Raw genomic sequence first — 12776 nt, 5'->3', positions numbered from 1 at the left:
TTTTTGTCTGCAGTTTCTCTGTCCCTCTCCGCTCTCCACCAGCACAAAGCAAACCACAATCTACCTGGATCCGCCTCTTTTCACAATACTATCTGGTTGTCTACTCCTTCACTTTGAATGTAATTTAGCTCAGACTGAGGCACAACCATCAAATTTTCTGTTTGTAGATATACGTTTGTTTACATGTTTCATAGTTGTCATTCCCTCTTTTGTGAGTGAACCCTCCCATATATGTACATACCTATCCGGCCACCTGTTTTCTCTCTAGTCAACATTATGTAAACGTGTGTGATGTTAGGAATAAACTGACGTCTTCAGTGACGGTCGGAAAAGTCGGATGGTCTTGGTTTTGCTTTTCTCCCAACCCTTTCCTTTGGAACGAGGCGAGTCCCCTGCCCGCCCGCGTTCAAACTGATGGCGGGAAGCCCGCTGCGCAGCGCACTGCGCGCGTGGTGCGGCTATCGGCCGACAGGTGGCAGCACGAGTCGCGGAGCTCGGCGCGCTGCCGCGAGCGCCGTGCGGTGAGTCGGCGGTTGGTTGGGATTGTTGCGGACAGAGCGCGCTGTGACCCCAATAACAGACTTCTCGTTCTCGGCTCGGCTCGGCGGCGGGCGGCGGGGCGGTGGAAGGAGAGAAGGAGCGACGACAGTTACCCTGACAGCTTCGGCAACCAGTGTGTCATGTGCGTTGGTAGCGGCCGGATCGGGTCCGTGTGCGGTGTGCCGTGTTCGATTCGAGTGCCGAGTGCACTTGTGCCGTCGCCGTCTGCGTGTGGAGTGCACGGTGCACCCAGTGTGCGCCAGCCAGTGTTTTGATGCACCCGCCATGTTGTGAATTGTGAATGAGATGTGTGTGGCTTGTCTTGCTTGTCTGTGTGATGAAGTCTACGAGCGAATCTTTGCATTGGATACCATGAACCTCCAGCGACGACCGCGTTGGGGCGCCTGAACTCTGCCAAACAAGGTGGGTTTCTCCTTTCGCCCTCCCGACTTCCTGTTTTTTGCTATTCTTTCATCACATTCTCAATTTTGCCAGTCTGTCTAAAGTCCACGTATGTTTTGGCAATCTCCAGTGCTTAACCTGTCCTGTGTCATACCAACATTTTAAAGCCCAATGTTTATATTTATCCACAAACTTTCGTTTTGGAAATGCCCAAAAAAACATTCCTCGTGTCTTGCCGTTCTCTTATTCATCCATGAAACGTTCCTAACCTTTCATGTTACGTTTCCAATTCATTGTTAGTTTGTTATGATTTGAGGTTATGGTTACCAGTAGGAGCATGAATCACAATTGTCAGATGTTATCTGGGGTATTTAAAGAAAATGTGTTTCAGCGCCGCGTTGAAATATGTAGACCAGAGTCTGCAATAAAATTTCTGATTTACTAACTAATTTTAGCATTTACACTACATGCACTTTTTGTCCGATGTTATCAAATACTAGCTAATCTGCACTAATGTAGCACCACTTGTCATTGTCTTTGTTCTATTTACCTCGTCTCCCGTGAATACTGTTATAAACTGGCTCATGTTCTATATTTATTGTGTTGTGTCCATTTGCAAAGGCGCCTCGTTCAGAAGTGCTTTTTAAACTGTAATCTCTGGAAAACATTCTATCATGGAGCGGACGGATGCATTTATTTCCGAAAACTTACATACTGTCCCTGTCCCTCATAATGCCGTCTTTTCATGCAAAATTTTATGCATGGTGATGGTTTTTACCTGTTAAAGATATTCTAATAATTCACGGAAATGTTATCTATCTGACAGGTGCCCGTGAATTTTGGAATATTGATTGGAAAGCATTTTGCACTGTTTTCGGATATGTTCCAGTTATCTGTTAAATGATTAATTCACATTTAAAGTTGGGGGTGTTGGTAATGTGTGCGTGCACCTGACCATTTATCTTTCATCATGTTGCTTATTGGAGGTAGTGCATTTGTTGTTGAAAGTTACACAAGACAAATAGTAAATTGTTGGCCTTTTCAGTCTCAGGAACCTCAAAACCACCCAAATGAGGAACAAACCCCTTGAAAATGACATGTCCTATAATTATTTGTAAGCTGATCAATGCGGGCGATTTGTGCCTCAGTGCCTTACAAATTAAATCGATTAAAGAGGGACACAGGTCTGTCGCGAATATGAGTTGAATTTATTGAGTGAAATTGGGTTTTGACTCCGAGCCGATGGCTCGGCGCTGCCCTGCCAACGTTGCTCCTCAGTCAAATCCATCCACTCAAGGAGCGGCAGGGCCGGGCAGGGCGGGGCGTTACGCAACTGGCACGTTCCCTTTAAATGAAAGGGAGTGGAATCGGAGACAGAGAGTGATGCCGATGCCCTTTGCACCGGCCGAGCAGGGCCGGCAGGGCTGCCCACTGCCCACGCCTGTCCCGGCTGGTCCCGGCTTGACTAGGCCTGACTCATCCCGTCAGAAGACTCGCTCTGTCTCTCTCGCACTCATGGGGCTCCCCGTAAGGGTGCGAGAGAGACAGAGCTCTCCCGAATCGCTCGGCAGGCCGGCAGGCCGGCAAGCAGGGAAAACCCATAGAAAGGACCAGGAATGTGGGCGGATAGGATGCTGCCCAAAGGGCCAAGGGCCTCGCGGGGCTACGCGGGGCTACGCGGGGCTACGCGGGGACAGCGGCCCTTTGGACAGCCCTGGGCCCTTCTCTCGCCGTCCTTGCCGCCGCGCCTCGCCCTCCCTTCCGGGATTAAAAAGGGTCGTGATCGGGAGTTATGAGACTGGCATGGTGGTGTGGGCGACGCGACGCGTCCTCTCCCGGCCCTTCGCCCTTCTTGATGCAGACGAGGACGACGACGAGGACGACGGGCGAGGGACGACGACGACGACGAGCGACGACAGAGACGACGAGGGACCCGGACGAAGACGGACGACCGAGGCGGAACGCGCTGGCGGCCGCTCTGTCTCTCTCGCACCCCCAGGGAACCGCAGGGCACCGCAGGGAGCGGCCCGCGAGTGCGAGAGAGACAGAGCATGCTGGAAGTGGGTCGGCCTCATCTCGCCTCAACGCAACGGGGCGCGACGCGTCACGCGTGTCTCGGCCGTGTTTCTCACGCGCCAAAGGGCAAACGGGCCCAAGGTGGATTTGGGGATTCTGCCTCGGCACTTCGGCCCCTGCCTCGGCCTCATCTCCCTGCCGTCTGCTGGGGCGCGGCGGGGCGCGGCGGGACGCGGGACGCCGGAGGCTGGAACAGCTATGGAACAGCTGGAACGGGGAAACGGCGCTCTGGAGTGGCGGGGCCGCCAGGCCGCTAGGCGGCGACCGTGCGCATCAGCCCTGGGGCCGCATCACCGCCTCGGACTGCCTCGGACTGCGTAACCCCGGGCCTAGGAACTCCATGCTTTCTTTCGTCGCTGTCTCTCTCGCACTCACACTGTGAGAAAATATCACCGTAAATCCTGTAGTGATTAGTACAGCTGTCACTGTAGTTCAGAGTACAGGATTTACTTTACTTTTTTACAGGATCTACTGTACTTTGTACGGGATTTACTGTTACCACAGGAGTAGAGTACGGAAAATCCTGTACCAGGTACAGTAAATGCTGTAACCAGGCACAGTAAATACTGTGTCCTGAACTACAGTAAATCCCGGCAAAAAAAATTAACGGAATTTACTGTGGTTTTTTCGCCGCGTCCCGTAGTGAGGGTGCGAGAGACGCACTGCTCGCTGCTCGGGATGTGTGCCCGTCGGGGTCACTGGGAGGGGCATGCGTGTCGCGGCTGCACAGGTGGGGCTGGAGGAAGGGTTCCCGAATGTGTGCGTGTGTGTTTTCCGCATGACGTCGCTGCCGGTCGGTGCCGGTCGCGGCCAGTCTGGCCAGTGAGTCGGTCCGCGGATCGGGCGAGCCTCGGGGCGGCAGCGCCTTGTGGTGGTGCACCAGTGATACGCGGCCGCGCGCCGCCGCTCCCCGCCGAGCGCAAGGTCGCCGTGCTATACACTGTGCCACACTGTACGGCTCCAGGCAAGCGAGGAGGGGGGGGGGGATGGAATTATGGGATCAAAGTAAAGTGGCGCCGGTGATGCAATAATGCTGAAGGGAGTGAGCGAGACGGCTGCAGGTTGACATCCTCGTTGTTGTGGTGCGCGGCCGTCCCTCTCTCTCTCTCTCTTCTCTCTCTCTCTCTTCTCTCTCTCTCGCTCACGCACTGGCCGGCGCCTGGACGCCTGGACGCCGGCCGCGGCTCCTTGTTTGGGAAGAGACAACTATTATTAGCGCTTCCAATTGGCGTACTTAGCCTGCAAAGTAGTGGCGCGGCGCTGGCCTGGGCTGGCCTGGGCTGGCCGAGGCTGGCCGGCGCTAGCGTGACTGGGAGAGAGAGACAGACTGCTGCACAAATTGCCCAAGGCGGCCGCCCTCCCCGCGCCCCCGTTTCCCCCTCCCCCTTTTTCTTTTCGGCGCTACTATTTCCGGTTCATTTTTTCGTCATTTGCGTGGGCCGTGTTGGGGTCAAGGCGGCGGGGAGGGGAAGGAGGAATACTGCAGAGTCGTTTTCGTCGCTCTGTCTCTCTCTCGCACCTGTACGGGACGCCCTCGTGAGTGCGAGAGAGACAGAGCGACCATCAGCCTGCTGGGGCGCTGGAGCGAGGGGGCAAAAACTCGCGCAATCATGTGTACACGGCCCCCGAAATCACACGCGAATCATTGAGAATCACGCGAAATCAAGCAATCCGAAATCAACCAAAATCACTAAATTCGACCGAAATTAGGCAGAATCACACGAAACCCGGCCAAATCAGTCCGAAATCATTTCTTTCCGAACACAATCACACGCAATCACGCTCAACATCACCCTGGTGCGTCGCGAAATAAGGCAAAATCAGCCATGAAATCAATTAAAACCATGCGCAATCATTGCGTTTTCCGAATCATGTGTACACGAAAATCCCGAGTTTTTGCCCCCTCGCGCTGGAGCGCGCTGGAGCTGGAGCGAAGCGGGAAGTCGCCACCCTGGAGGCCCGAGCGGCCCGAGCGCGCCTCAGCCTTTGTTGCTGGAGCCTGGATGGAGTGCGCGCACCGCGGCCCCCGCGGCCGCGCACCGCGCAGCAGAGTACGTACGTCGCGCGGCCGCGGGTACGGGTAGCGCCCTGCTCGGCTCGGCTCGGCCCGACCAGGCTGGCTCGGCCCGGCTCGGTCTCCGCCGCGGCCCGGCTCGTCTCGTTGGCGGGGCGACCCAAGGTCCTCTCGGTCCTCGCTCCGCCGTGCTCGCCGTGCTCCCGCAGCTCCGCGTTGCTCGGCGCGCTCTTGGCGGCCACGGCGCGGCGGCCGGCGCGGCCAGCGAAGCCAGTGCTGCTGCACAGAGCCCAACGCTCAATTACTGGGCAGACGCGGCGTGGCGCGGCGTGGCGGCGCGGTCGCCGGGTTTCGCGCCTCCTTACCGACGACGGCCACCGCGGCCACAAGGAAGGGCGGGCCGACGGACGGACGGACGGACAGACAGACAGACAGACGGACGCCGCTCTGATGGATGAAGGTGCCGCCGTTTCTCACGCCGAATTTCCACAATTAGACATTAGCCAGCATTACTCAGGGCCCAGGGCTCCCAGGGCGGCTCCTGATTGCGGCACGACGTCGCCGTGGTTCGCCCCGCCTCGCCCCGCCCCGCCCCGCCCCGCCCCGCCCCACGACGCGACGCCGCCCGCCTCCGAGTCGTGCTAAAAGTGTCGGGGAAAGAAAGCGGCGTGGTTTAAGGAAAATGCTGTCGTCATTTCTTCTCCCGTTCTTTCGTCCTTTTCGTTTTATCCTTTTTTGTTGTTGTTGTTTTGGCGCGCAAGCGTCGTCGCCCTTTCTCCGCGCGCCTAATCAAGCTTTTTGCTGTTGTTGTTTTGCCGGCCCCTGTCGGCCGGGCTCGCGCGGCTCGCGCCTCCAAATGTGTGCTGACTGCCCCTGGTGGTCTCCGCGGACTGATGCCGAGAGTCCGTTTCGTCGCTCTGTCTCCCTCGCACCCGTACGGGGACGCCCCCGAGTGCGAGGGAGGCACCGCCACACTCTCGGAATGAGTCCGCTGACGGTAATGCTGTTTGCAGGTGGCGGCGATGCAGGACGGTGTCCGGGACGGAGCCCGGCGCGCGCCGCAGGTGAGTCTCGTCTTGGTGTCGTCGCCGTGCCGTGTGTGTGGCCCACACTGTGTTCACTTTCCCTCCCCGCCGAGGGGTTCGCCGCTCTTCGACACCCGGGTGGGTGGCATTCGTTGTTTGCGCCGCTAATTTCGTCACTAATCGTCCGAAAGGCTCGACAGCTCGAAAGAGAGCGGCCGGGGGAAAAGGAGGGCGATGCTGCCTTATGGTGGCGTAGTCTCGACGGACAGTAACCGGAGTAATGGTCTGCATCGAGGCGACGGGGACGGCCGGGGCGGCGGCGCGGCGCGGCGGAGACCATGGGCCTGTTTAATGCATGGGCCGCGGTCTGCGCGCTCTGCACTGCACATTGAGCCTAGGCCTCGGGGGCCGTCCGTCAGTCCGTCCGTCAGGCCGTCGTCGCTCTGTCTCTCTCGCACTCGTGGGTCGTCCCGTAGGGCCGTGGCGGTGCGACGGAGACAGAGCGACCCTAGCAGCCCGCTGTTTGGAATGCCGACTGCAGTCCTCTACTGGGGAGAAAATGGCGGAGGCGGGGCGCGAACCCGCGACTGTCGTCGGCCACTGTGCGCTTTGAGGGTTTGGAGCTTGACGGACCGCCCCGCCTTGGGCCGGGCCTTCGCCGATCGCAGATCGCGGTCCCAAGGGAGCACGCCGCGCATGGGACGCCGGCCGGTCGGTTACTCGGCTAGTGGCACTTAACGTCCGACGACGTCCAACTGGCAATTGAGTCACAGCGTGCCGCGCCGCGCCGTGCCCATAGGCCGCGCCGTGGCGGGGCCGGCCGCGGCGAGCGCCACCTTCGTTATGAAACTGCCAATAATGTGTTTCCTTTCCGCTTACGAAACGCCACTTAAATTTCCGCGCGACGCGGTGCGAGACGTCGCTGTCGTGCGGGGGCACTGTGGGCACTGGCGAGATGTTCTGGGGTTTTAGTGCTCCACCCCCAAAAGCAAAAGACAAAGAAACGAGGAAAGGATAGGAAACGTGGCGCCGCGCGGCACGGCTAACGCCAGGCTACGCCACCTGCGCGAGCGGGCTGGCGGCGGGCGCCGCGCCGTGGCGGGGCGTGGCGGGGCGTGGCGGGGCGTGGCGGGGCGTGGCGGGGCGTGGCGGGGCGTGGCGGGGCGTGTGTGCGTTTGCCGCTCGCCGCACCGGGCGCCGCGCCCTCCACCCCACGGGAATAAAAACAACAAAAAAACGGCGCTTTGCGTAAAAATAGAGACGCACGGTAGAGGCGCGGTGGTGCCGCCGCCGGCGGGGCGGCGGGCATGGTGGGGCGGGGCGGGGCGGGGTGTGGCGGGGCGCGGCGGCCCGGTGTGCACGAGGTGGCGCAGGACTCTGGAGGAGTCCGAAGATGGCTGCCGCCATGCTGCCGCCGAGGTGAGGCGAGGCAACGCTGAGGTCACCTCACCGGACGCCTCTTTCTGTATTCGTCTGGATTCGCGATGGAGAGGAAGAGGGGGGGGGGAGTCAGGGCCCGAGTGTGTGTGTGCGTGTCTGTGTGAGTGCGACCGTGTGCGCGAGAGTTTGAAAGGAGCTGAAACGAGGTGAAGGGGGAGGGGGGATTTGCGTTGCTCTCCGACTGTATAAAACGCTCTCATCTCGGCGGGCCCTCGTCGTAGGCTGGCCGGCCAGAGCCCCAGGGCCTTCAGGGCCTCCTGCGGGACGCGGGTAGATTGGCGGTCACCCCAGGGCAGGGTGGGGGTGGGGTGGCCGACGGGGCTCTGCACGCCACTCGCCCTGCGCCTCGCTGCGTCCCCGTGCCGCCCCGTAGGCCGTGCCGCCGTGCCGCCGTGCCGCGGGTCCGTGGGGTGTGCTTGGCTTGCTCTGCGCTCCGAGGCGTCGACGCGTTCAATTGATTTTCCCTTTTCCCGCGGCCTCTCCTTTTTTCGCCGTGCGTTGGCAAGCCGCCGCTCCGCCGCTCCCACATGCTGGCCATGCCGCCGGCCGGCCGGGCCATGGGCTCGGCCATGGGCCGTGGGCCGTGCTTTGGGATACATACAGTGGTGTGGCCGCGCCCCCCGCCCCCCGCGCCCCGGGGCGAGACGGCCTAGACGGCCGAGCCCAGCGGCCCCGGCCCTGGGCTGCCTGTTTGAATTTGGTTTCCCACTTTGCCGTGGGGGAGGCTGAGGCTTTGGCTGCCCGTCTGACACGACGCAGGCTTTCACCCTGACGCCAGCGCGCGCCTTGGCCGCGAACGCGAAGCACGCGAAGCGAAGCCATGGCGCCGGCGGTGCGGACGGGGGGCACCACCGGTCGGGCCGCGGTGCGAAGCTGCGAAGCGGTAATGTATCGCATCATCGCTGGGCGCCCCGCCCCGCCCCGCCCCGCCCCGCCCCGCCTCGCCCCGCCCTTGCGACGGCTACCACTTGTCGTTACGGTACCGAGGCGAGAGGCTGACCGGGTGACCGGGCGACGCCCACTTGTACGCCGAGCCCTGCGAGTGGCGCGAGTCGAGCCCTCGGCCCTCGGCCCGTCGCTGTCCGCAGGGGACGCGCTGCTGGCCGACGCCGAGGAGAAGTGAGGAGGTGTGCTACTTTGTGGTCCCGGCCAGTCAGTCCCGGCCAGTCAGTCCCGGGCGCCGAGTATTGGCGGCGCGGGAGGGAATGCAGTGTAGTGAGTGAGTCGGACGAGCGGGGCGGGGCGGGGCGGGGCGGGGCAGGGCGGTAGCCGTCCGTGATTGGCATTGATTGTTTTTCTTAGGCTTTGCGCGGCGGTGGCGGCGCGGTGGGTAAATTTAGTGCGGCCGAGCGGAGCGACTCGCCGAGGGGGCGTCGGATTGGCGGGGCGCACGCACGGCCCCCGCTGGAGGGAGAGGCCGCCTTCATTACGTGCTCTGCTACAATTTTTATCGTCGCTTTTTAAAGGTCTGGTCTGCGCTGACCTTCTTGCGACGAGTGCACCCCGTTTTCCGCGTTGCCCGGCGCCGCGCTGCTTCGTGACCACGCGGGCCTTGCCGGCGTGCGGGCCGAGACCGTCCTCATCATGCCGCTCCCCTGCCTCGGCCTGCTTTGGCCGTCACCAAGGCCCCTCTGCGCCACGACGCGTACGCGCACGGCGCGCACGCCCCGCTGCTCCAGTGAGGCCCCGCCGCCACGCCGCTCCCGGTGCGACGCCGAGCTGCCCTTTGAGGCCTATTTCGGGCCCTCTGAGCCCTTTGAGGGCTCCAGCCCGGTAGGCCTCGGCGCGCCTCGGCGTCCACACCGAGCTCGGCTGCGCGGCACGCTGTTGCGGAAGACTTGCGTTGCGTCAGGTCGCGGAGCGTCGTGCATGTCGTGCGTGTCGTGTGTGTGTCCGTGTGTGTGTTCGGAGGGCTACCGCGTGCGGGCTACTGGGTCGACGTCGACGTCGAACACACCTGGTGCGGGTAGCTCTGGCGGCGACGCGGCGACGGTACAGTGTCGCTTTGTAGATTGCGGCGTGTGGCCGCGTCGCCTCGCTTCCCACGCCAACCCGGCCTTCGGGCACCTTCGGGCAGTGTGGGGCACCTTCGGGATTCGCTGCGGTTGGCGGGACTGGGCCGGACTAGGCCGGACTGTGCGCTCGCTCACTGCTCACTCGCGGCCGCAGTCGCTTCGCTTCCCGGCCGCGAGACCTAGAGACGTCACGGCGTCACGTCACGCGGGCCGACCTCTGACGCGGCCATCGGCGAGGAGCGATGAAGGGCCCGCTGTGGTCGCGGGCCGCGAGGTTGACTTGCCTTCGAGCAAGGGCGGATTTAGGAAAGGCCGCCTGAAAGTGAGGCAAAAAGCACGGCTTGGAGCCGATTCTGGATCAGCCCTTAGCCAGTGTGCTAAGATTACGCAGCCAGCGCGGCCCCACAGCTGTCGACGGTCGGGTCGGGTCGGGTCGGGTCGGGTCGGGTCGGGTCGCCCTCCCCGGCGGCAGGGTCCTCGTCCCCGCCGAGTCCCCGCGGCAGAAGTCGGACGGGGTCCAGGATTCCCGTTTGGTCGCCGGCAGAGGTCTCCGCGGGGGTCAGATTTGCAGCAGGCTTCCTTCCCCGCCGGACTCCAGAAGGACGCCCGTCGGGATGGGGGTCAGGATGCCGCGGCCCTGGCGCGGCCGGCGGGGCGGGACGGGGCGGTGGATAACCCTCGCAGTGCCGCGCCCCGCAGGGGTCATCTAGAGCCCCAAAGAGGGCCAGGGGCCTCAGCACGCCGGCGGCACGGTGCCATAATGCTTTGGGGACGCCCCCTTGCCCCTCGCTCCCTCCTCCAGCGCGCGCGGTCGCGGCGCGGTCTCACCCGCCCAACCGGACGGCTCGGGCCCCAAAGTGGTTCCGGACCGGACCAGAATTCATATTGGCGTGTCGTTGACTTGGCGGGGCGCTTTGCTTGGCTTTGCCTGGCGGGGCGTCGGCGCCGTGACGCCCCTCGCGCTTTGCCCGGCCGTGCCCACGGAGCTCGTCGCGGGGACCACGACGACGAGGACGACGACGTCGTGGCGGTGCCGAGGCGACGCCGAGGGGAAAGTTCGCAAAATTGCGGGTGTTGCGTCGCGTCGCCGTCGTGTGGCGCGGCACGGCGCGGCGCGGCGCGGCGGGCGCCTCGATGTGGATGGTGGATGAGATATAAGACTCTCCGGCGTAGTAAATCCCAAACTCCCGTACGGCGGCGGCGGTTCGTGACGCAACGCGGCGCTATCCGGGACGGCCGGCACACTGATTCCGAGAGTCGTTTTCGTCGCTCCGTCTCCCTCGCACCCGTGAGGAACACCCCGCGAGTGCGAGAGGGACGGAGCGGCTCTCGGAATCACTTCGCAGGAGGCAGAGGCGTCCATCCCCTCGCGGCTCTATGCTCCTCCGGCCGGTGTCGGAGCGGCGGAGCGGCGTATGGCGTGGTGGTGTAAATGTAGTCGCCGGGCGGTCCCAATAAAAATAAGATAACCCACTAAGCGGCGCGCGGCGCGCGTGTTTGTGTGTTCGTGTGTGGGTGTGTGTGGGACCGACTGTGCTCGAGGTGCTTCCTCATGGGTTTGTTGATCGACCGCGCGTTGCGGTGCTCGACGTGGTACTCGACGTAGTGGTGCCCCGCGAGGTTGTCCGCGTCGGAGGTCGTCTCACTTCTTAATCCAAAGTGTTTGTACGAGCACACAGCACACGGAACTCTTGGAAGGGCTCCGGCTTTGAAATAGCAGTGCAGTCCAGTGTCTCAATGTTGCGAGTCGTCGCGTTTTGTCGTTTCGGTTTCGCTGCGAAAGCACGGCACACTGCAAGCCTTTGCCGTTATTATTTGGTCATTAAACGTGCCGCTTTCCTCTTTTACGGTCAAGTAATGGAAACGATGGCGAAGTAATTGCGAACCCATTTGGCGTACTTTTATCATCGTCGTCGTCGTCGTCGTCCGCGATTTCTGTCTGTTTTGGTGTGGATTCGGTGTAGGGTCCCGTCGTTTTTTCAGCAAGTGCGTGCGTGTGTCACTCGGCCAGGCCACGAAAAACAAGGACAAATTCAAAACGACGCCCTCCTCTGGGCCGCGGCGCGTGGGCAGTGCGGACGGACGGACGGACGGACAGGGCACTCCTCTCCGGACGACGGCCAAAAAGGCCAAAAGGAAGGAGAACGAAATGAAGTCGGATTTGTGTTCCGGCGGACGACTTTCTGCCTCCCGAAAAGCCTCTTCCTCCTCCTCCTCCTCCTCCTCCTCCTCCTCCATCCTCCTCCTCGCCTCGCCTCGTCTCGGCCGGCCCCTTCGCCGTGACGCGACGACGCGCCTCGCGGCCGTGCTGGTGCTGGGCCCCAGCGGCCAGCCCAGCGGCCCCAGCGGCGCCGTCAAGGTTTCCTGATCCGTGGCGACGGCCGCTCGGTGCAGGTTGGAGTTGCCGGTCGCCTCGGCCAGCCTTGGCGTTCTGGCTGCAACGAGCCGTGGCCGCCGCCGTGGCGGATTCGGGCTTTTGGAGCGCGGCGTGTGTGCCGAAGGACGTGACGGTGGCCCCCGTCGCCCTGGTCGTCGACGGCGTGCTCCTCGCCCCTTGCGCGGACGGCGCAACGGCGCGGTGGCTCCTTCCAGGAACAGGTCGAGGGGGTCATCTCGCCGCCACGCGAGTTGTTGGCGCACTCGGGCCGCCTCTCTCTCGCACTTCGACGGCACGGCCCTTTGAGTGCGACAGAGACAGACCGACGAAACAACACCTCTGTTCGGAATCAGCAGCACCGGAGTCGCCGCGCTGCGCCGCGTCGCCGCGGACGCGACGCGCTTGGACGCGCGGCAGGGCCCCCCAGGGGGAGGGGGAGGGGGGATGGGTACTACTTTACGCCGCGCACTGCCACCGCCGCGCTGCCGCCGCGCTCCGGACGGACGACGCCGGCAATGGCGGCCCTGGCCATGCTGGCAGCGGCCCGGCGCGGTGGCGATGACACGCAAAGATACGGAGGCAACCTGGCCAACCTGGCCACGGCCTGGCCAGCCGCGATGCGCGGGTGAGTGAGGGAATGGCGCCCCTCCCCCTCTCTGCCCCCTTTCCCTTCTGGTGCTGCTGTGCCATTGCCATTCCAGCATGAGTTCCCCGGACGGGTACTCTGGTTCCTCTCCCCCTTCCCCCGCCCCTACCAATCACCGCGCTGCTGCGCTGCGCGCTGCACACTGACAGGCCATTGTGCGGACGTCGCGGTGGCGCCGCTCCGCCGCCACGCCGCGCCACCTGTCCGCGGACCGCGTCCATGGGAGACGCCATGGCGCAGC

General features: G+C 62.8%; 1 long non-coding RNA gene across 1 annotated transcript in view; it reads left to right on the top strand.

The window, feature by feature from the left end:
• The first annotated feature begins 561 nt into the window (after positions 1–561).
• Positions 562–12776, top strand: part of LOC117649319 — a 31719-nt gene continuing 19504 nt past the window's right edge. Inside the window, exons 1-2 of the long non-coding RNA XR_004587971.1 lie at positions 562–963; positions 6046–6096. This is a non-coding gene — a long non-coding RNA (uncharacterized LOC117649319). The remainder of the gene's footprint in view (positions 964–6045; positions 6097–12776) is intronic.

This window comes from Thrips palmi, unplaced genomic scaffold, assembly GCF_012932325.1.
Source record: "Thrips palmi isolate BJ-2018 unplaced genomic scaffold, TpBJ-2018v1 HiC_scaffold_4, whole genome shotgun sequence".
NCBI lineage: Eukaryota > Metazoa > Arthropoda > Insecta > Thysanoptera > Thripidae > Thrips > Thrips palmi.
Note: the sequence above shows the minus strand (reverse complement) of the source record. Positions and strands in the feature narration are given on the sequence as shown.